Here is a 22,783-nt window from a genome sequence, read left to right on the forward strand (position 1 = left end):
CGTTGTCAGGAGTGACTAAGCCATTACTACTGAAACTGCCGTCAGCGAACGAATGAACTATCTCGATTAACTCATCAAGTAGTATTGCCACACACCTTACAATCAACCCCCTATTCACCTATATTCGCTCACTCTGCAACGACTTAGTACCTGTCTCCCCTAAACAAGCCATCACCAACGCACATGCCCCATAGGGAACGGCCTAACCGTCTGCGACCTCCGGGTTGACTGCTGGCTAGATCAGAGAACGCGGAAGGAAAACCTTCTAGCCAGCTCCGTCGTTAACACCCATGAATGACCCTGCCACAGCGAGACTCTTCTCTCCCCCCAAACCCCACTGGCAATACTGACGAGAGACCCAACCGAAAGGTTGTCGCACGTCCCCCTTTTGTCGTTCTAGCGTTGTGCCGCATTGCGAGCGTCTCTGACACATCGTCATCGCCGTCCCTGGCCCTATAGTCGCGGCCACATTGTCATCAACATCGCGCGAACATCACGCGAACAGGCGAAGGGACAGGCAAGCGAGATTGGTTGCTAGTTGGTGTCCTGTACTGTCTATAGAGGCATCCCTGGCGACACTCAGGATGTCGTCGGCAGCAACCCACAAGTCAGCCAGGCCAGTAAAGGCCAAGCAACGCCAGTCATCGACAGGGGGAAAGAGAGAAGAGTCGCTCTAGGGAGGCAGTTCTGCTTAGTAAATCGCCATCATTACCCTCTATACCCCATATAGCAGTACTGGTAGTAGTAAAGTCGACGTCTGGTAGGCCCATATCGGGTAGGCCGAGCCACCGAATCGAGTACATTGAGCGCAGTCGGCCCTGCCTTTTCGTCCCCACTAGAGTAGGATGACGGGAACAATGGTAGGAAAGTGGGTCTACGCCAATGCTCATGGCACTGTGACACAACTGTGTTGTCTATGGAGATCAGTTCCGTCGGCTGCACATACATAAAGGCCGAGTATAGTACGTCGTGCGCCATGCTAGAGCATAGCAAATGTCTCCAGCCAATGTTAGGGGGTAGCTGAGCTGTGGCTTAGAGGTGCCTCATTGTATCTTATCGCCGACGTTGTGTACGTCGAAGAAGAATAACAGGCGCCGAGCTACTGTGACAAAGAATGTCGCTATTTTATTGAAGGAGTTTGGTCTGCTAGTAATCGGATGCTGACATTACACTGTGATATTCTATCGTTGGTCTTCGGCTCTCTACCTTTCTATCTAGTTTCTAGGTGCTAGCATAGATAGCCATATTAACCGATATTGTTATTATTCATTTTGTTTTTAAGCTTCCTCAGAAAAACGATCCACTAACAATCTTTACGAATATGCGATAAGACGACGTTCTCAAGTCAACAATTACTAAGGACGAAGGCCTAAATTGTGTCCTATTAGGATCTAGAGATGTGCCCCGTAGTAAAAACTATCATCAAGACGTACCGTATAGAACGACAACTTTATTATACTGACTAGATGCATGGAACGCTTGCGACACAACAATTGTCGGACCTGCAGGGTATTTCATTAACTGGCAAGGCGGTCCATTCGATTTGTCGTACTCGTCTTTTCCTATCGCATGTTTTTCTTTCTGCCATTGCTCAGACCGTTGTCGACGTTGTTCTTCATTCTGTTCGCGATATGCCTCACCTAACTACGTCTATGTATAACATGTCATAACAGCGTAACAGCGTTTAGGCCATAGCAAGCAAGAACCGCGAACGGGCCAGTAACGGAAAGAACAACGTAACGATTTATTAACTTGTAGATGCGCATAACATGGCGATTAGGGGAAGGGTTGTAAGGATAATCTAAGGAGACGGGGAGTAGTTGGTGGAAGTGTAGATTAAGCCAGGGGCGATATGGGCCTACCGCGATGAACAGGCGTGCCGAAGGCTCCGCTGGCACTAGCCACGGTCGCTACTGCGTCATTAGTAGCAGTTATAGTGGGGTAGTTGTGGGGGCAAAGAGCGGGGTAGTTGTGGCTAGCCGTCGAGATGATCGATGTACTACGTGAGTTCTCGGTGGCTAGCGAGAGCTTTGCGACCGGAGCCTTCGCAGCAGTTACTAGCAGGGACAAAAGCATCGGAAAGGACGCCGGCATCGATGTGGTAAGTGTACGTAAAATGGAGGTTCTTACTGCGCCCTTAACAGCTTTCTTGCGCGTGCTTACATTCCCCGTTATGCGTGCGGTTATCCTGAAGCACCCAGCCAATGTTCGCCGGTGACGCTAGTAAGGATGATGGACAGAAAATGTTGGACGACTGAGAACGGCTTTGCATATAATGTCTGTACAGTTAGGCGGTAATTTTGATGTAATTATGTGTCATTTAACAGGAAGGTGATCAGTACATTGTGGATATTTGTGCAAATGCTTCTTATTCATAGTGAAGATAATCCAGTTCGGAGATTCAACGTATACGCGGTGTTAAGGAGTGCGTATTGATTCAGAAGATGTCTAGTCCGCACGAACGAGGCAGACAATCTTGGATGACATGGCACAGATGATTGTATCATATTTTTTACTAAAATATCGTACTTTTATATATAAAAAAAAAAAAGTAAAATGCGCAGATTTTATCCTAGCCTATAATTTTTTAAATATATATATATATATATTTAAAAGCAGCTGGTCAACTACGATATGTGTAGCCTCAGCGGCTGCCCCGACTGTTCATTAAGCTTACTTAAATGAATCTGCCATGTGCATCTGTAATAACGAAACGTGTGGTGTTAGAATAAGGAGTGTACATGCACACGGTTCCTTTTATTTACAAACATTTTTATTCCGTATTTGGTATTAAAAACTAGCACTTTTTAGTTGCTTACATTTATCAAAAAGTTGATAGTTCACGTACTAGTTAGCAAATTATACGTGCGATGAATCATTCAGATTAAACTTTGCCACTACGAACGAGTCGATGTAACTTTTGCTAACAACGACGCGGCCAATAGGTATCCCCCTATAATAGTTGCTACGCAGCATGCACGAAGAGCATTTACGCAGCCGTTAACCGAGTATCTCAATGTTACCTATGCACCGTCAACTCTTCGTTCTAAATAACCTGTTATCTCTGTCGCTTAGCCTCATGCATCATGGTATTACGTTATGAGAAGCATCAGACGGAACTAGACCTGCTCTAATGGGTCAGCCCTGCGACGCTAACATCTGTTAGGAGGACTGTCATTCCTCAAGCTCGACCATTACTCCCCCTTATAATGCCAGCCCCCTTCCCCTAATTTCCGTTGTAGAGGGCCTTTCACCGAACGACAGGGTGCGGGGCGGAGTATAACCAGACCTTGACTGGCTTTCTCGAGATATGGGTCAGGTGTTTTGATCAAAAATAACAGCGGTCGACCCAATCAGGTCCAGGGGTGATTGTGCTGGTTTGGATGGTGTCAATACGCCGCTGTCTCTGCTGACGAACTATAGTCTTAAGTTTATGTTAGAGATAATCGTATATAGTGGTGATACTAAGACTCATATCATCATAATGGACGACTAAAATCTCTTACACTTTCTTACAGGTATAGTTGAATTCGAGTAGAATACCGGAGTAGTTTGATGAGGATTCTTGACCAGCTGGTAAAATGTGCTCAGTTTTAGACGGTCGAGTAGGAAGACAGTCAACCATAGCATTTTTTTAAATTGTGTATTTTAATCTACGGCTTTGTGTGTATTAGTTTATGCTCTAGTTTGATATACCTTGGCGTATTCGTAACATTTTATGTCACAGTCATTGTGTCAGGCCCACTCAACGGTATCAAAATCAGATCGGTTCATATGAAAAATTTCAGTTCAGACAACACGCACCTTTTTTCCTCCGAGGGCGAAGAAAAAAGACATGATGCAGTTTCAGGAGTGGGTAAAAGTTATTTCAGCGGCCGAGGATCTTGCTCCTGGGCGGTAGCCAAGGTTACCTTAAAATGCACCATATGCGAAAAAGGATATGGGCCTGAAGTCAGCCCAAAAAAAAATCTTCGTTAACCACTTCTTGTTAAAATGAAATTATTGAACTAACTTGTCTATCTTGCTTTTATTTCTTTCAGAAATCCAACGTGCTTTTAATATTATTATATACCCTGCACCTAGACAAGTATTGACGTAGCAATGTGCATTCTTGTCTGCACAGCAGAAGCTTGTGACGACTAAAGCATAAGAAATTTCTTGAGACGTTTCTGAGGCTCTCTGCACATTCAGCGTACAGATGAGTATACCCTACGCCAAAGCAGCAGTCAGTGCCTTCTTAGTAACAATCGTGTCTTTCCATTTGCTTCAAGCGAAAAACACTGGTTTTTGCTTTCTGATTTACTAGAGCAGTTTGAGCTGCTTTCGTTTCCAACAGTTCCGCTATGCCAACGGGAAAACTGCTAGGCCAGTTCTCTTCTCGACGGCTCCATTTCACCCTCCTGCGTTTTCATCATGAACATCGTCCCGTCATCTTGTCCCCATGATCTCCTTCTTTCTGTGCGTGTTTGCGTTTCGGCTAGACCGCATCTTCGAGATGAGATGCCCCGTGCCATATCAGATCGAATAGAGACCGTCTATCTACACACCAAACTCTAGATGACGAACGTGCATTACCTTTCCCGTACCCATAACAACAACAGTGAAACAGCGACGACAATAGAAGAAAAAGGAATCGGCTTGAAATTCGGGAGCAATAGTTGTTTGACATTGTGTATGGGATTCAGATCAATGCCTGGACCACTTTTTGTACCAGTATCGATATGGGGATGAATGGGACACATGTGTAGTGATTGAAGATCTATGTCTATTTTTAGATGACTGGTGGTAATCCTAGTTTGTTACGGGTGGATTGCAGGCTTTTACTTCTATACGCGTTTTAGTGAAGCTGCTTTGCACTTACGGGTGTCTTTTTTGTATTCGCACAGCTGCCGCAACTCTCCCTACCTCTTACGAAGAATACTGATACCAACCATATAAGAAAACAGTTGATAAAGAGCTCAAATGTCGCAAAGAGGGAGGAGCCAAAATTATCAGAAAAGGCTACGGAGTAAATAGAACTAGACTACATCTTTTCATGGGTGAGTGTGTATCAGAGGCAGTACAGAGGGTTCCTAGTGCAGGTACTGGCATATAGGCCCGTTATTGAAACCTGCAGAGTCAGGTCGATAGGACACTGTAAAGCATGGCCGGGGATTAGGAGACAAAAACATCAAGAAAATGTCGTACTAAAATGAGGATTGGCCATCCTAGAGACAAAGGAGCTCTTGGCTTAATTTATCCGTCTGATGGAGTGTTTAATGACGATATCGGATGAAAGCTCTTAACACATAGGCTCACTTTCTACAGCCAAATCATACTCTGGCTGTGATTGGATTAATGACAAGTCGATACAATTGGTTAGCTAATATTTTCTTTATCAACTTAGTTTTTTGCTTTTGCCCACCAACTTCCCGTTGTTACCTGTAAGTATAATTCATAGATTCGAACCGTAAATTTGCAGAAAATGTAGCACATAGTCAGATATGAGGTTTCTTCACCAACGAAAGTTAAGTACTGAACGCTCACATTAAGCTTAGCTTGATTAGCAAATGTTAGATGTGTAGAAATTCTTTGCAGGGTTTCGTTTTGCTATCTATTCCTAGTAGCTAAATATTAAATTTAATCTTTCTCAGTAGCTTAATTAGATAATAATCAAGACACCTACTTAACTTTTTTCAAGTACACATACTCTGTAGTGTACGTCAGTAGCGGGCCCTATACTTCAACGAAGATACATATATGAAAACGGCTAGAACGGCATGAAATAATATTTCGGACGGCCGAAGAGCTAACACTAATTCGCAGAAAGATCAGTCCTCAACCTCATCGACGAAAACTTTTTTTGGGCTCGCAAGCATCTCCAACAAAGGTGAGTTCTTGATAAAGTTTTTCTTGATAGCCACGCAACCCTTTTCAATAACACCATCAGCGGTGACCCCATACATTTCAATATTAGACACTACGGAGCACTGCTCACTTGCTGCACTCTACTCGCTACATTGGGTCGCACGGATAACCCATTTAACCCCCGATGTGCCCTGCATGTTCACGCACAGCGGTTCTTTCTACCCGTATCTGCTGCCGTGGTCTGCTCTTTCCCTCTCTGTCTGATATGCGAGCTTAGCCGCTCCTGGCTTGATAAATAGGTATTGCTTTATGTAGGGCGATACCTATCAGAGGATAGTCCACTTTAGTTGTTGTGTCAGCAGTGGCTCTTTCTGCTCAGTTCAACAGGCCGCCCGACTACCTGCCGCTTTCCTCTAGGTTCGGATCTAACCCGGGCCAAAACCTCTGAACGGTAGTGTCTAACCGCCTTCAGATGGCTCACACACTTGAGGGCACACTCTTTCTGCACGGGCTTGCACCCTGTTCGGTCTTTAGAGGAAGCTCGTTCAGCCTGACCACTCAAGCTCCGGAAGTGCTCGTCGCCCAATGCCCAATGGTTTCGTGGTGCCCCAATGGCTTCAAATTGCATCAGAGTGGAATGGCAGGATGGTAGAGCGATGCTGACGGATGGAACAGACGCGGACGCGGTAATAGGTGAGCCCGTTCTGCCACTACACTATTTTACTACTACGCTACAATGGCATAGCTGCTACCTCGTCGCCGTTAAGCATTGACTGCCCGTTCCTTCTACTCGCTGGCCTGGGCGTAAGCTAAGGGGGAACAGGGGATGTAAGGGAATGTGCTGAACTAAGGGCCAGCTTGGGTTTGGACCCAATACATATGACACGATGCCGGAGAGTGGCATGAGGCGGATTTAGCGTGGGGCCCTGGTGGCCGTCCTGGCAGTCCTAAGAGCGGCAGCTTTCGTGCACTGGCGAGCGTTCAGAGTAGAAAAGAACCAGGATGCACAAAGAGCTTCCGTGGAGAAGAGTCTCCTAGCTTCCTTCAGCTTCTTTCTTCGCCGTTTCATCCATACTGCGAATGATGGTGGCAGTAGTAAGCAAACGTTCTGTGTTCAGTGTGAGAAGGGGATTGGAGAAGACGGGTACCGGGGGTTGGTACTCACCGGAGGAAAAATAGGAATTTGAGTTCACAGGTCCGTTGACCCAATCTGCATGCTATCCGGTCGCGCAAAGAATGGCTTTTTTTCTGCCCCTCTCACTTTGTCGCTCCTTTTTTCTTTCTAACTTCGCCTGTTCCTCCTCTAGTTTTTCCTGGCCCTAAAACGACCGTCTCTACTAAGGCATGCTCCATGTTCACTCCTGTTGTCATCTCTCTTTGCAACTCATTGCCCACTCACTCCCCCTCTGTCTACCAGCAGCAGCTATCCGCGTGTCCCAACTTGGCGCAACTACTATTATTATACTATACGTACCGCGGAACTGCTGCACCTTGTGAGGCGAGTATTGCATTTCTTGTTCTTCAGCGAAATACGTACCACGTCGAAGAGGGTCTACAGGAGAGAGACATAGAAAGAGTAGAGAAGGATTGGACAATGGAGACGCCCGGAAGTGGGTCTCTCTATCTCAATCCTTAGGCCTTCTTCCCACAACCTTCTTTTCCGAAGCACATCGACATGCCGATTCCTTCTCGCGGTGGCTGTCTCATACGACCTTTTGCTTCGCAACACTGTAGCATGGAGCACAGAATGCGGAGGAACCTATGCCCCATCGAACAGAAGCAGGCCGAAAAGCATGCGTATTTCCGGCCACTTTGTAGTCAAAATACACTATTCCACCCCCAAGCTGATTCCTTCTCTAGGATCGCGCGACGCCCTACATTCGCCAGAGGCAGAACATCGCACCACGCCGGGCCGCAGCAGCCGTAGATACTCTAAGCCCAACTTCTACTAAGGGCTGTTCACTGTTAGTCGGTCGCCGGTTGGTCTAGCGAAGGGTATTTTCGTTGAACCCCAAAGACTCTTTGATCACCACCGCGTCGTGGCAGACGTGGGCACGTGCTAGTAGCCGCTGGTTTGAAGAGCATATGCTGAGTGGATCTGCGCTTTCGTGCATTTTTTGTGCGTTGGCTAGCTTCTTCGTTCATGGACGAGTAAGGAAATTTCTTTTTTCCCTTTTTGCCTGGCACATCCAGGAAAAAAGGCGGTAAAATGGTGCCGACAAAGAGGCTTCTAGCATGTCCTTCTATATCAAGGGGGTGATGCACAGGTAAACGAACAGAAGGATAATGGAGCCGCATGTGTATTGACTCATACGGTGCGGAACGCTTCACGTAGATAGAAAGAGTATTTAAGTGTAAGCAAAACTTAAAGTAGCTGCGATTTTCAAAGCAAGGGCTTGCCTATTTAATGCGCTTTGTTATTCCAGTTAATATATATATTAAATTATTGATAACTACCAGCTATTCTACTATTAATAAACGCTACTACAATCATGAGTGCTACTGTGAGCTGTTATTGACAAAGTCTTTTCTAGACATCCAATATTGTCACGTTCACCCAAAGAGACTTTATATTATTACAAAAGATACGTAACATAGCTAGTGAGTGCAGATTTTACTTAAATTCTATATGTGGCTTGCTTTAGTCGCATTTCCTTCGTACTGCTTATTTTAAAAAGCAACCCTATAACAATTTACATTGCGCTACGTATCTAACAACGGCACGAATCTATTAGAACTGGTTCCGCTCTGTGCTCTTTGCGTTTTGAAAAGAGACCCGGTTTTCGTCGTCAAGATGAAAAACCGGGTCAGCTATCTACTTTGTTCAGCCTTAGTTGTACGCTAATCACTTCAATTTCAGCCTCGGATTGATCCTACCGCTGCGGCCTGCGTTTCTCGCCTTAGGATACAATCAGAATCTGAAATGTCCTTGGTGAGTTCTTGTTTACTTTGTTTGACTTTTTTTTCTCCAGACCAGGATAGTCTGGCAAAAATCATGGATCGATGGGGGTCTTGCCGGAAGTAAGAAAAGGAAAAAAGACGTTTTTCGGATACACATGAAAACAGCTTTTACATAGTCATCTTATTTTAGGGTTGAATGTTACAATGTAGGTAAGTGATAGCCAATTGTCCGCTGTCTACATCTTTTAAGCCATATGTTCGTTAAAACAGTAAACTTTGTTTTTTTTTTTTATTGAGCAATGCGCTGTAAAGGTGTGCACATTGGTAAGCCTTACGTGCATATGCAGTGGCAATTTTAAGAGTTGACAAAAGCTCTAGAGGGTGCTGCCATTGATTTGTAAACGATAAAAATATATCTATAATTATGATGTATAGGTAAAGTTAATTCAGTTAAACGAAAAATAGGATAGAAAATAGAGATGTGTAGTACGCATATAGTTGATACGACGCACAAGGCACTACCTTGTTGAATCGTTCCCAAATGCAGTTAAAATAATTTTCCAAGTTATTTAGAGCAGATCGTCGTAGCTAGCCTAGGCTACGCCTATATTGAATCTGCGCAGAGGTGTTATTTCGGGTAGTTGTATTTTTAGTACGAGAAATGCAATTTTTGGCCTTATATATAATTTGTAATTGTGCAGCGTACTTAGCCGTTTTTTTTCAAATAAATTAAAAAAAAACTCAGCTCTCAATATCTTGTTGTGTGGAATACAACCCGTCCTCGTTATCGTCAAAAACATCTTTTCAGAAATTCGTTCAAGGCCTGAAATACAACAGAATATGTGGGCCTATACTACAAAAAATGATTGTCATCACCTTGTTATTTGTGTCTTTAGAAATGTTGATGGTCTGTACCCTCACTATTAACTATATTTTAATAAATGTCTGGAAATATTTCAACTTTATATATATGTGTTGACATTAATTAAACTATGTTTCTGTTTTGCTAGACGTTTCCGTCGTAACATTGTGTTCCAAGCTAAGCTTCGTTTTCACGTAGACCAGCCTATGTGATTGTTTGCATAACCTAGATTGAACATTTCGTATATATTTCTCTGACGGTTTCTCAGTGTCATTTCCTAACGGCCGGTCAGCGTGCGGCAAAGTAGTAGCGAAGTTGGAGCAAGGTTTAGGATGAGGGCCACGCTTACGCCATCGAGTTGGCGAAACTGTTGGTCTCAGCGGAATCCTGTCACGCTTTGAATTTAATTTATTCATGTGATTAAGACGAAAACGGTCGAGCGAATTTGAAGTTTCTTTACCTCATTATAGAGACGTCGACGATGATTTGAACCAAGCAAAAACGAGGTCCTGTAATGCTCCTAAAAAACTCAAATAGAACTGCCGTCTGCGCTTCCTGTGAGCGCATACCTGAGCTGTTCTACCCTGCAAAGGTTATCCACAAGGTGTGCCATCAATCAGACTCATATTAGATTCATAAAATAGGTATTTTCTATGCTAATATTCGAGCAAGGACTGAAGTCGAATGCCGTTTAAGCACTTTGTTGATATAAAATAGCGAATCGTGAGTGCGATGTTACCTAGACGGTTCCAGGACAGGAAATAATATTGGCCTAGTTGGCTGAGCCCTTTCGGCTACTAGGACCGTGGAAGCTTCGGTCTATGATAAATACCTAGATGTATGTATACAGAGTATTGTAGAATTAGCGTGGTCATCCTTGCGAGGCTTATCTATCTAACAACGAGTTTCCTAATATGTTTTGTTAACTACTAAACCCGAAGGTCCGCTGACAGTGACAACCGTAAAAGCCATTACGAATAAGGAACGATAATAACAAGCGTTTGTTTGTACAAACCGACAAATCGCCGATCTGTCAGTGATTCGCTCATAACATTACATCAGTATAAACACGGGGTTAAGGGAGGGTAAATTTTTAGTTGAAACAAGTAGAGCTATTGCAAGCAACAGCTACTTATACAGATGATAGCATTGATTTTCTATTAATGCATTCTATGCAAAAACGTTCTCATGTGTCACACGCCCCCTCTATGTAAATAAAGGTTATTCAATTCAATCTCTAGTGAAAGCAGATGTAGGAGCTGTGTAGCCTACAAATGATTCACACGTGAAACAGTCGACTTATATGCAGATAACAATTATGGAGGCCCATTTAGGATTCTGCAACGACAGCATCTCATACAATCTATTAACAAAAATCCGAATGATCCTGAATAGATCCTTGCCATATCTGATCTAGTGATATGCTGTGCGGATCCTCGGATTAAACATTGCTTATGCTTGAACGTGATTGCAATTAGAAGCTTCTGATCATTTTAGCGTATCGAACAGCATACATTCCTAGTTTGGTCCTTATCTCCAAATGTCAGAGCGTTCATTAGCTCCATATGTATTACATTTTAGAGTTTCACATACGAGATACCTATAACCTCTAGAAGCTACCAGGTTTCTTTGAAAAAAATTGGAAGTAGAGAGACGCTCATCCTTTGCGGCAGGTGTGCATAATATATTACGTGGGACGGAAAGAGAGAGCTGGCCAGAAAACACGATATTCTCAAGCAGAAACCGATTCAGTCCAAGGTAGATGCTACAACGCGGGATGCGCGAATTAAAGCATCACGCGTCTGTACCCTCCCAACAAGCCTATTGCACATTTCTGCTTCGAGACAGGCTTTAATGCTTACGCATCAATATAAGAACTAAGTTTGAGGAAAAATTTTTTTTTTCTTTTGAGAAAAGTTTGAGAAAAAATAACTAGCAAGGCGTTTTGAAATCGCTATTGAATAACAATAATAATAATGACAAATACATTATACTTTGATTTGCGTATATTTTTCGCGTTTATCATCAAGACTAACTTTGTTCTTTGTCACAATTACCCTACAGTGTTTGCGTTGTGCAGTCATGTGGTGCTTGGGAAAACCATTATCTGTCATTATACGACCTTTAGTTAGACGTCTAGTCTACTCATGTATAGTATAGGTGCGAAGTACACAATCTTCGGGCCTTGCTTGCTGCCGGTCACAAGTTGTCCAAACCAACATGCATAGATCACATCACAGTAAACCTAGACAGCTCAGAAAGATGGCTGGGCTTACAACTCTTTCTATGCTGAACGTAACGCAGCTTCGTCATCATCATGTATGTTGGGCAGTGTGGGGCCTCGGAGAACTCCCCTTCGTCTTCTCCCCTCGCCCTCCGTGTGTCGCTTAGCCATATTGTCAAAATAACGCTTAGTGCATGAGGTTATGTGAGTGTATTCTATGGCAGATGGCCTATCTCATCGCGGCAGGTTTGTTTCCATCACGCAATGGCCCTTACTCTGTTCCCATCGCCCACTAAACTCAAATGAACCATTTCCAGCAAGATGGCGAATGAATGGCATGACGCATCATATCCTGTAGAAGGTAAAACAGGACTGGTTCACGAAGCAGATCTATCTACTGCTCGTTTATTGGTATACGACAACCCGACGCAAGGTCACTGACGTCCATAACGTTGGCTTGCTGCTAACCATTTGCCAACATGCGACGTTGCCCAAAAATAGTCTCCTAACGAAAACCTGCTTCTTATTTGATGCTGTTGCTTCGAATATAGAGATTATGCGTGCGTTTGTGCAGTTCTCGCGATCTGCTCATTCGCATTTGCTGCTATCGTTGTCACGATATGTGTGCAACATGCAAACAGTAAGGTGGTGGAAGATGAGATACGTAACTGCTTGCCACCATCGAAGCCCTCTGATGGAAGTTAGAAACCATTGAAGAGCCGATGAAGAGACTGAACGGTTCCTATTCGAGGCAAAGGATCCGAACAAGTTTGGCCAGGTAATATTATGATTCTCAGCCCGAATGCTATCTGATGTACGTGCAAGGACAGGCTCACCAAAGGATAATGGGTACACTCAATACTTCTGATGCACGCGTGTGAACACGACGGAGGCACTGCATCGATCAGTCGTTGTCGACCGCAAAAGAGTAATACAGTAAAAAAATAAAAAAAAAAAAGGAATCCCCATGGGTCAGATATGTAGCCATAAGGATCTGTGGGTGAGGAGACACGAACGAAGCGTCGCGCACGTATGAAGAGCAAACAAAAACAACGACAAGGGGACTTGCCTATATAAAACTTTACGCGCCAGCAGATATTATTGTTGTTACCGGCAATGACGCTTGTATCGGTCCTGGTAATTCTGTCGCTCGAAAACCATAACATCGACTACCCGTAATATCCAACTCTGCTGCAGGTGGTCCCATAAAGGTGACATCAGCTTCATGAGGGTTTATAATGCATATGTCTAGCCACGGTGATGCATCATATGAGGTAGTGGCGCGTAACGTTATCACTTTTGTACATCACGAAGGCTAAGAAATATTTACCTGTCGTAATGGCCGCGTTGAAATTGGAAAAAAGAGACTTATAGCTATTTTTGTTGCATGTTTAATTTCAAATTAAAAACCCGTTGACAGTTTGATGTAATAAATACATTGTGTTTACACTGCGAAACAAAATTTGATGGATATTGATTGAATTTTCCCTTCCAAAATCTAATCTTATGCTTTTAGTCGTCTGCCCTGCAATTTTACGGCAAATCCAGCTAACCAACCAACCAGATGCGAGCACTGTAAAATACAATACAAAAATGACTAAACAGGAAAAAGATCAAGAAATCTCTTTGACTTCAAGTTAGGTATATTTGGAAGCCTCAGTAACTTTGTAATAATCGTCTGCAGAATTAAGATGCTATTATCTTCATTCTTATGCAAATACGCTAGCCAGTGCCCCTTACATGGCCGTCTGCATTTAATTTACATGGGTAGGGTAAAAACGAGGTCATAACGCACAATAGGCTTTTCTTTTCCTAACTACAAGCAGTCGTACAAAAACCGCATCTGTTTTTTTATGCCCTACTCTATTGATGTACATATATTAGATATAATAATAGAATAGATTTGTCAAAGTTACCCGCAGAGGTGAAACGGTAAGAAATGGCGGCACCAAGCCGCAATAGCCACTACTGGGCTTTTTGCGGTGTTCGATCTTTTTACTGCGGCGCGGAGTGGGCGATGAGGTTGGGGGTGGGGGATGGGTGGGTAAGAACATATTTCTCGCTTGATACAACAGTAAAGGCTGGGTGTTTCGTACGTGCGCTGGATAGTCATTGGGCGAGGCTAAACCACTTTTTCAAATTGGATTTTCTAAAATTACTAGGCGACACCGCGCAAAAATTTGCCGTTTTGTCTTCAGTCGAATCGAAAATGCTCCATAGACAGCACACATTTATGCAATACCAACGCAGTAACAACCATTTGTCTTAATTGAATTTAGTCTACGAATGTTTAAATGGAAACATCAAAAGTTAGCAATGAGAAAGCCATACCCCTCACTCGTTCATTTGGGATGTTTAAATCCGAAGGACGTGATCCCGGTTTTGGCTTAGATATTCCGACTGCTTTAGTATCTAGGTTCCCATGGGAAAATATAAAATCTATCAAATCTACCTATTCTTTGGCAAATGATTTATTTCAATTATCAGCATTTTCTTCTGCTACATTAAAAACAACGCCTAGCTTTGGTCTTATGCTTTTAATTGTATTAGTTAGTATTGTTAACGTTTGTAATACTCTAAGAGCTGCTTAGAGTTATATCTGATTCTCGTATAACTCATCATGTTTCTTGTTGAGGCGACTATGTGTACGGGGCTAGTTTACAAGACGGTAGAATTAGATGCCTAAAAACTACCCTAATTCGACGACTACATGTAGCTCATGAACTTTTTACATGAAAGCCGACACAATCCGCTACGCCACTCGTTTACTTTAACCGAAAAGGACTACTAGTAAAGGCCTGTCATCCTTAGTGATGTGTTCACCAGCATACGCACTTCCACAGCTGGCCTAATATCTAAAAGCAAATAACATGAAGACACATGGCTCTTATCAACAACACCTTTAAAAGTACTATGTCTACACTGTGAGACGACAGCGAAAAAGGGTCATGAAAAAAAAGGACGTAGGTAGAGAGGTGAGGTGAAATACGCAAGTGGACTCGTCGCAGGATACGCCCTTATGTTGACTCTTGTGATGTTCGGTCCTGATCAGACAGATCGACAGAGACTTACATAGAACACAACAATTTCGAAAATAGGTACTCGTAGGCGGAGCTGCATGTCGAGTCGACGTGAAATTCGGCGGTTAGGGGTTGATACCTATGACCGCGCGTGACATTGATAACCAAGTACAGGGTGGGGTTGAGGTATTTTGGAAGACTTGGATTGGGATGGAATTTTTAGAAAACTGGTTTGAAAACAATAATTTAGCTCGTCTCCGCCAGGAATTAGACAGAGTCACCAGCCATAGTAAGGACTCTTGTTTGTATATGTACATATATATATATGACAACACTCTATTGCGGACGAAACCATAACAACGATGTAACATAGCATGTACTTAAAGAGCAAGGCAGATAACTCATCGACGTACACCTTTCCAGGCGTATGCACGAAAAAGCTGAAACCGGACGTTACGCAGATTGCGGAACTTGGCAATTTCGTAACATTCTTTATATAGATCATTTTCTCTCATATAATTTCCTGCGTCAAGGGCTACGTATTTTAATTCTTTTCTACATAGCTGTCCAATCTGTTCTAGCCACGATGATGGAGTCGATGAGATAACCCTCTGACGCATTTTGCTTAAGTTGCTGTTGCAATGAAAGCTCCGAAACCTTAGAAGCTTCGTGAAGTTCCAGACACTTAATCAAAAAGAAGGACACTGCCAACGAAGGACGTCTAGGTTGACGGTGATATCGATAGACAATATACTGATATTGATAAGGCGACAGAACAGGACAAGACTTTGATGGTCGGCTCATTGTGAGCGACGCGTGGAAAGAGAGACCCGCATGCTTTCTCGCCATTCACTTCAAAATAGAGAGGAAGGACATCGAAGCTGTACTTATACGGCATCATAGAACCAGACAGATGCCTTTACCCTGCTACCAAGTAAGTAAACCTACATTATTGTTTTTTACCAACCAGAAGACCAAAGAATAATGACAAATGGCCAAGCTAAAAAGATATATAATTACATGCGACTGATCAGCTATCCTATCAGCTATCCAGATGGGCTTGCTTCTTCAATTGCGCGAAACGAATTTACTAAGTTTACTGTAAAAAGTTTACTGTACGCTTGTTTTATTAGACGTTTAGGAAATATCAGCTGGAGTAGAATTGTGGTCGATGCCCCTTGGTCGTGGACGGGTCTAAGAATACAAGCTAGTAAGTAAATTCTCTCTGCAAGAATCGTTGGGCGACAGCACTGTAATCAGGACGTTCTCAATATTGTTGTTTTTAGAGCGGTCGTTAGTTCAACTAGAACAAGCACTAAAATGAATTACGAACATCGCTAGGTGACATCGTTGGTGGGGGCACAACGATCTTCTTGAAAGGGTTTGGGTTAGGCTCATTATGATAGAAGAATGGGGAGCCTGTAGAAGTTATCGATACGCCTGACGAGGACGATCTAGACTAGAACGATATGCAAATGTTCTAAGCGTTGAAGTTTTAAAGGAAGAGATGGAGTATTAGAAACATCAATGTTGTAATAAGACAGAATTCAGATTTGGGAACCACAATGACCGTTCATATCGTCGACACCTTGCAGTCCCAACGGCCGCGCAATCACTTATCCTAATATGGTAAGCATTGACCCGAAGCGGTATGAGTGCAAAACTGGGCGCAAACGCTTTTTGTTTCGTTCCGAGGACTGTTTTCCTAAATCAGTAATTGAAGACAATACTAAATGTAGAACTCAAAACGTTTCTTTGTTTTACACGTTTATAACACCCACTTACATTGAACGTACGCCGAGAAATTTATAGTCTGTGGTCGAGGCAGTGTTGAATCAAGTATGTATATACTATAATTTTCACTTCCTATTACAATTTTAACTAACCTCAGCCGTTGGCAGGCCTCCCGTAGTTACTGCACCATGTAACAGACTAATTAACAGCAAAAAAACATCACGAATGAATCATGCACAAGTTGCCTGATCGGTTAGCCTTCTCAGTCCTGACTTCTACTATGGTCGTCTACCTTCAGCGCGCTGTTAATTACAGCGTCGTTCTCGGGCATTAGCGGTGCATCGAAATTTGTCGATACAAACTCTGCCCACAATTGGTCTACTAACCACAAGACAACACTTCGATACGTTGCCTGCCATAGCCATTCCCCTCAATATCAACACAACATATCTGGCCTCGATTACCTGTTACATCACCTTCATTAGGAGACAGCACGATTTTCGGATCACAGACATTTTTCAAGCCCCAATGTTTATCGGTAGATGATTATTGCATTAAAAGTTGGAAATTCTCGTTTTAAAACAATTAGCTAAAACTTGTACACAAACCATCCAGTGAACGGCACCCTCTTATGAAGAAGCGCCGTTGCGTTTTCGAAGAATGAATAACAATTATACTACGAACTACCGCCATAATACCAACACCAGCAAAGAAAAATAATAATTATATTAATCGTCGTAGCAATTCGATGGCTGATGCTGCACAGAAGGAAATACGCTGGTAGCTAATCATTGGTCGAGGTGAGACTCGCCGCACCAATGAAGCTTAGTAAAACTTTCGATCATGCAGTACTCTGTACAATCGTGCAGTTAAAGTTCATTACGACAGCAGCAATGCGGTCCTAACAACAGGCCAAAATGAAGCTTTTCACGGAGGTTTCTTTAAGCTTGTTAATGCTATGCTCCCATCTCAGGCCCTTTCTCTCCCATCCGCACACAGAAATATAGGTTCAACTCAGACAGGGGAATACACCTCAAAGAACCTTATTAAAATACACTGGACGCCCACAAGCGCAGCAGACAATAAGCAGGATGCAACACTCTCGTTGCACTTACTTACCCCACTCAGAACTCGAGGTTCGTAGTGTGAAACTCTTTCAGCATAGAACCTCACCCGCCGGAGAAGAGGCGAAGGCAGGGTATAGGAGAAATACTGGACTCTATTCTTCGTTATCCTTTTCGCGAACCGTGAGAACAGAAACCAGTTCGAGCCGACTATCAACGCCGCGTTCTCGCAGCCTGTGTTTTGGTAAGGGTAAGCAAGTGGTAGCCGTCCGAAAACGGGCAACATGATATAGCAGCAGTAGTCGGTCCCGTGTGGTAATTTTTCCTTCAACACTATTACAACTAGCAGAGAAGGAATCGGCATTGTACGTTAGCCCGGTATCGTAGCACAGTTTGGGAATTTGTTGTGTGTGTGCATATGTATAAGCGTACGTTCCGGTGTAGGGAGGGGGCGGTGCTGGATGGTCTGTTGGAGTCAGCAAATGTGAGTGTTGGGGGTAGCAATGAGTAATCAACAGGTTCCCTATTTCCCATATGCTGACAGAGAATAACAATATGAGCCGCGGCAGAACGGGTAGGGGTGCTGTTGCGGTCTGATAGAGCGTGCCAGGTGACCACTTTCACTGGAGCCGAGAACAAGATGCTGAGCTGTACGAAAAAAATCCATAGAGACATAACTTGCTACTAGGAACAGTTAAGTAGGCGGCACGGTTCTTCGACCGTATTTCATATCACGCTCGTTGGAAGACTGATGTACAGAGGGGTTTCAGTGGAACAACACTGCCTTACTTTAAGGGAACTACAACTCTCGACTTGAGAAATATTTAGAATTGGTTTAATTTTGTTCCTCGATTAAGTTATTAGTTAAAATTTTTCAATATTTGTTAAATAACGCTACGACATATTGGAATAGACGTTTGTTCATTATACAAGTAAAATGCAAAATATTCCGTTTTTTTTCCTTTGATTTTCCATTGTTCTTTGTGTGAAGTTATCAACCCATGGCATGCGTTTAAATATAAGTAATAGCTGTTCAGAGATAGAAACATACAAGGCTGTTCTGTAACGGAGGAAATTCAGAACGCGATTTGCTATCGGGTACTGCCGCCGTCTAAAGCTCACTTCGATGGTTTATTTAATTGACAATTAATAGATTCTGCTCTCTATCCTATCGTCATTGATAGTGCCAGCCTTAGATACGCTGCAAAACGTTAACGAGGGTGAACAATGACTTTGATTGCCACACCTCACAGCTACCCGATACCGGGATACCGGCCACCGATTAAAACTGCTATGGAAGTTCTCTTTGGTTTGTTCGTTGTTCTGGACAATCGACAAAAGAACTCTTTAGTACAGAAATAGTAAATAATTTAATAGAAAAAAACAGACAACGATCTCACCGGGCGGAATCATATCCATGAACTGTTGGTTGAACATGTTCAGGCATGTTCGACTAAGGACGATACGCGCAGGCACACACAGGTAAACCGATACAGTTCAGGCCATTTCACCTGCAGCTGAACGTACGAATCACAGTGAAGCTGAGCTTTCGAAATACTTGTTTCAAGACCAATGCAGTTTTAAGTACACTCGACGTTTCTCGTTACTAGCTATAAATAGAAACTATGTTTTTAACTAAGTAAATTGGGATTTTTTGCGAAGATACCAGCTAGGTCATCGACCGGATTACTATTAAGGTAAAGATTAGCTGGGTTTCTAATATTTATATATCACTGTTAGATTCATATTAGCTGTACGTAATGAGAAGTGATTACCCAAGTCTACCTAAGAAGTTGTGTAAAAAATCACTAGTAGAAAAATATTCTCTTCAAAAGTCTATATATATATATATATATATATATATATATATATATATATGAGATTCTAGAAAGCTTCAGCTATTAGAAGCGGTCAGTAAAATGTTTCAAGTGTATTGTTCGTAATAGTAAGCTCAAAGGATAATTATAGCCAATAGATCGTGAACGATTAGCAACGGCAAGTCTCGGACGATATTTGCGTCTGTACGATGCGTTCCTAAGCATTGATGCATCTAGGGAATTCTATACTTGGTCACCATCCGTCTTTTGGATACTCTATTCAACTCTGGTCCATTAGGCCCATGTAGTCTTAATGCTAGCAGATAGTGGCAACAAAGCGTTCTCATGTGTCTACGAAAAATTCCCAAAAATAGCCAATCAATCTACTCAAAATCTAAAAATGTAATACTTATCGATGCGAAGTTCCTGTCTGAGGCTTTTGAAGTCGTATGGCGTTTATTGCGGGTAGAAGTTGGCTGATCTGCGCATACAAGATAGGCGTCAGCATGGCAAATCGGACCACTTCAAATACATGACACAGTCGAAAAACATTCAAAGTGGCAATAAAATATTTTCGACGACGTTTTTAATTAAAGCCAAATTAAAAATATGCAAACACTTCGATCGATGGACGGCGTCCCAGTTTAACAACGACTCGAGGAGAGCAGTAGATGAAGACACTGTGCAAGCATTGAAGTTCAATAGTTCCCAATTGCCACCAATTCAAAACAACAACACGTTAAAGTATAATATACGTACAGCATATGTAGCTGATGGTGATACATCTGAACTAACCGCGTCACGGTCTATTCGCCAAGGGTTGCATGAGATAGCAGAGAGTCCATGCGTCGTTTCAAATATTCACAACTCACAAAATTGATAAAGCTCCGCAAAAAGCAAACAGTCATTTTATAACAGCTTGGCGGCAAATGTAAAATGAGAATTTGCCTCATCCTGGGCTTATGCGTACGCGCAGTTTTCACTCGCGTTCCCCCTAGTTACTTCAAATGAAAACTGGCCCATTCGAGCCTTTCGGCGTCCGAGTGTCCTTTGCAAGTCCAACTCGTGCTATTAACAAGGCGATGATGCTTTCCACACAAAAAAAGTTCTCTAATTGCTAGGTTAACAATCGAAACTTTCACTTTTAGGGTGCAACCGCATGCTTGTATCATCAGTTCGTTTCTCCAAGTGCTTGCTGTTAGCTACATGCACGTAAATGTCGTTCACCTAAACTGATCCCATTCAAAGGCGTACTGTTCAGTAGGCAGGCAGGCAGGCAGGCAGGCAGGCCTATCTTTCAGTGCGTAATGTCTCACTCTAGCATTAGTACACGTTGGGTTATTTAGAGGCGTTTGAGTGCGGATGTAGTACCATCTCGATTGAGATCTTTTCGTTTACGCAATCACGTATAATATGGAATCTGTGCTGGCAAATGTTCTTAGTTTCAATATTTAAAACGATAATTGAATCTTACCAATTCTTACTGTTAGCTCTATTACACAAGTGTGATAGATAAATGACTTATAATTAGGCAATAACTTTAACTTGTGTAAGCGGAAATTCGGCTCTGCGCGTTCGTACACTTCCTTCAAAATTCCCTTTCGTTCTGGATGAACATCTTAAATTAGACCTAATTTTGATCATATACTAATGACAGGTTGGAAGGCACGCCGTTAGATCCAGGAACGGCTTTTGAGAATTCAAAATTCTAACTCACTTATGATTAAAGCCACGGTATCACGGTCTGAATGTTACAAAACGAAAACTTTCAGGATAAGCTCGAGTGGTAAAATGATTTACTCTTGGGTATCCTCGCAGTGTCTCAGGTTCGGTTTTACCTCGTTAAAATGTTAGACAGCCACCACGAACATTAATTATTTCAGCGGGATAGTCATGACAGACGAACCCAGATCCGTCAGATGGTTTTGCCATCAAACTTTAACCTCGCACTCGATCAGACCCAGGCCATTAGCAAATGCTACTTCATCGTTCATTTAACCGTTCTGGATTCTTTCTATTTCGTTGTCGTTGCTCGTTGCTAATTTATTTCGCTTCAAAACAATATTTGTCGTAGCATTTCCATCATTTATTTGGTAGTACTTTTTTCGAAACTTTCGGTAGCTTACCTAGCACGACGCCACGGCGCACATTTCCTTGATTAACACAAATAATCATTACCTTTTGCCTTTTTTTTTTTTTTTTTCAATTTTCACTTAACCGCAACTCTACAAGGAAGTATTCTTCAGTACCTTGCCCGGCATATTTTCGAATAAATTGATTATTTAAATTATCAGGGGTCCACTGTCACGTAGAGGTGCATTCATTCAAATAGGCGAAACAGTTAATAATACTTTGCACTAATATGAGATTAGGCAGCCGTTGCACGAAGGTCAGTGCTGATAACATTCGGTTATAGGATTCCGTCCCATATAAATACGAGTGTATGTTAAAACTCTTAGTCAGGTAAAAGGCAAGTATAGCAATTACGTGTTTACCTCCCATACCCGACTGCCGGTACTGTGGCAGGCAAACTTTCGCCTCATATTGAGCCCGTAGCGATGTTAGATAGGCAAGGCGATTCTTGCACAGCTCAATCATGAGGTCGTAGGAAGCTTGAAACGTTAATCAAGCGATATTAAAAGCAGTCAAAATGGTTTTTGTCCACCGAGTTGATTCACTAACAATACAATCCTATTGTGCAGGCTATATCATCATAGGGCTAGCTTTTTGGAAAAGGCTGTCAGCGAATGTATGTTGAAATAATCATTTGCAAAAGCTCAACTTCAATCCAATCTGTAGTTTTGGCGCACCCAGCGTACGGTCGCAAATTACGGGATCGAGCACTGCATTTAGGGAAAAAAATGTTACGGTTATCCATAAAATGTTCTTTCTGTAAGGACCGATTAGTCGAGAAATGCTTGCTTGCTTGCTAATTATTTTGTATTATCGCGGGATTAGTTGATATTTTCGAGGCTTGGGTAGTCTCGAAGAAATGAATCGTGAACTAAAAAATTGGCGCTTTAAATTTAAGTCAAATAGACGGTTGTCCATATCGGAGCTGGATCCGCAATTAGCTCAGTCTCAACTTAAACGCTTAATTTGTATCGTCACCTGTAACCGCATAACGTCGGTCTAGCCCACAACGCCTATTTTAGGTTTTGCATGACTCGCAATGTCTTACGCTGCGCTTTTGAATGGGTTATTTTTAGCGTTCAGCTAACCTGTCTCCTTTCCAGTTCCCCCTTCTAATCGAAAGCACTCTACCAGCGAGAAACAAAAGCTTTTGGAGATATGTACGCCCTTAGAGTCAACCC

General features: G+C 42.6%; 1 long non-coding RNA gene across 1 annotated transcript; it reads right to left on the bottom strand.

Annotated features, from left to right (window-relative positions):
* Window positions 1–1,510: 1,510 nt before the first annotated feature.
* Window positions 1,511–16,919, bottom strand: LOC111249682 (uncharacterized). The gene is made up of 3 exons (XR_002673031.2): window positions 16,741–16,919; window positions 3,805–3,946; window positions 1,511–2,220 (listed from the first exon to the last, which is right to left on the bottom strand). It is a non-coding gene; the product is annotated as an uncharacterized LOC111249682 (long non-coding RNA).
* Between the last annotated feature and the right edge of the window lie 5,864 nt (window positions 16,920–22,783).

The sequence above is a fragment of the Varroa destructor genome, unplaced genomic scaffold (genome assembly GCF_002443255.2).
Source record: "Varroa destructor unplaced genomic scaffold, Vdes_3.0 BEIS01000004.1, whole genome shotgun sequence".
NCBI lineage: Eukaryota > Metazoa > Arthropoda > Arachnida > Mesostigmata > Varroidae > Varroa > Varroa destructor.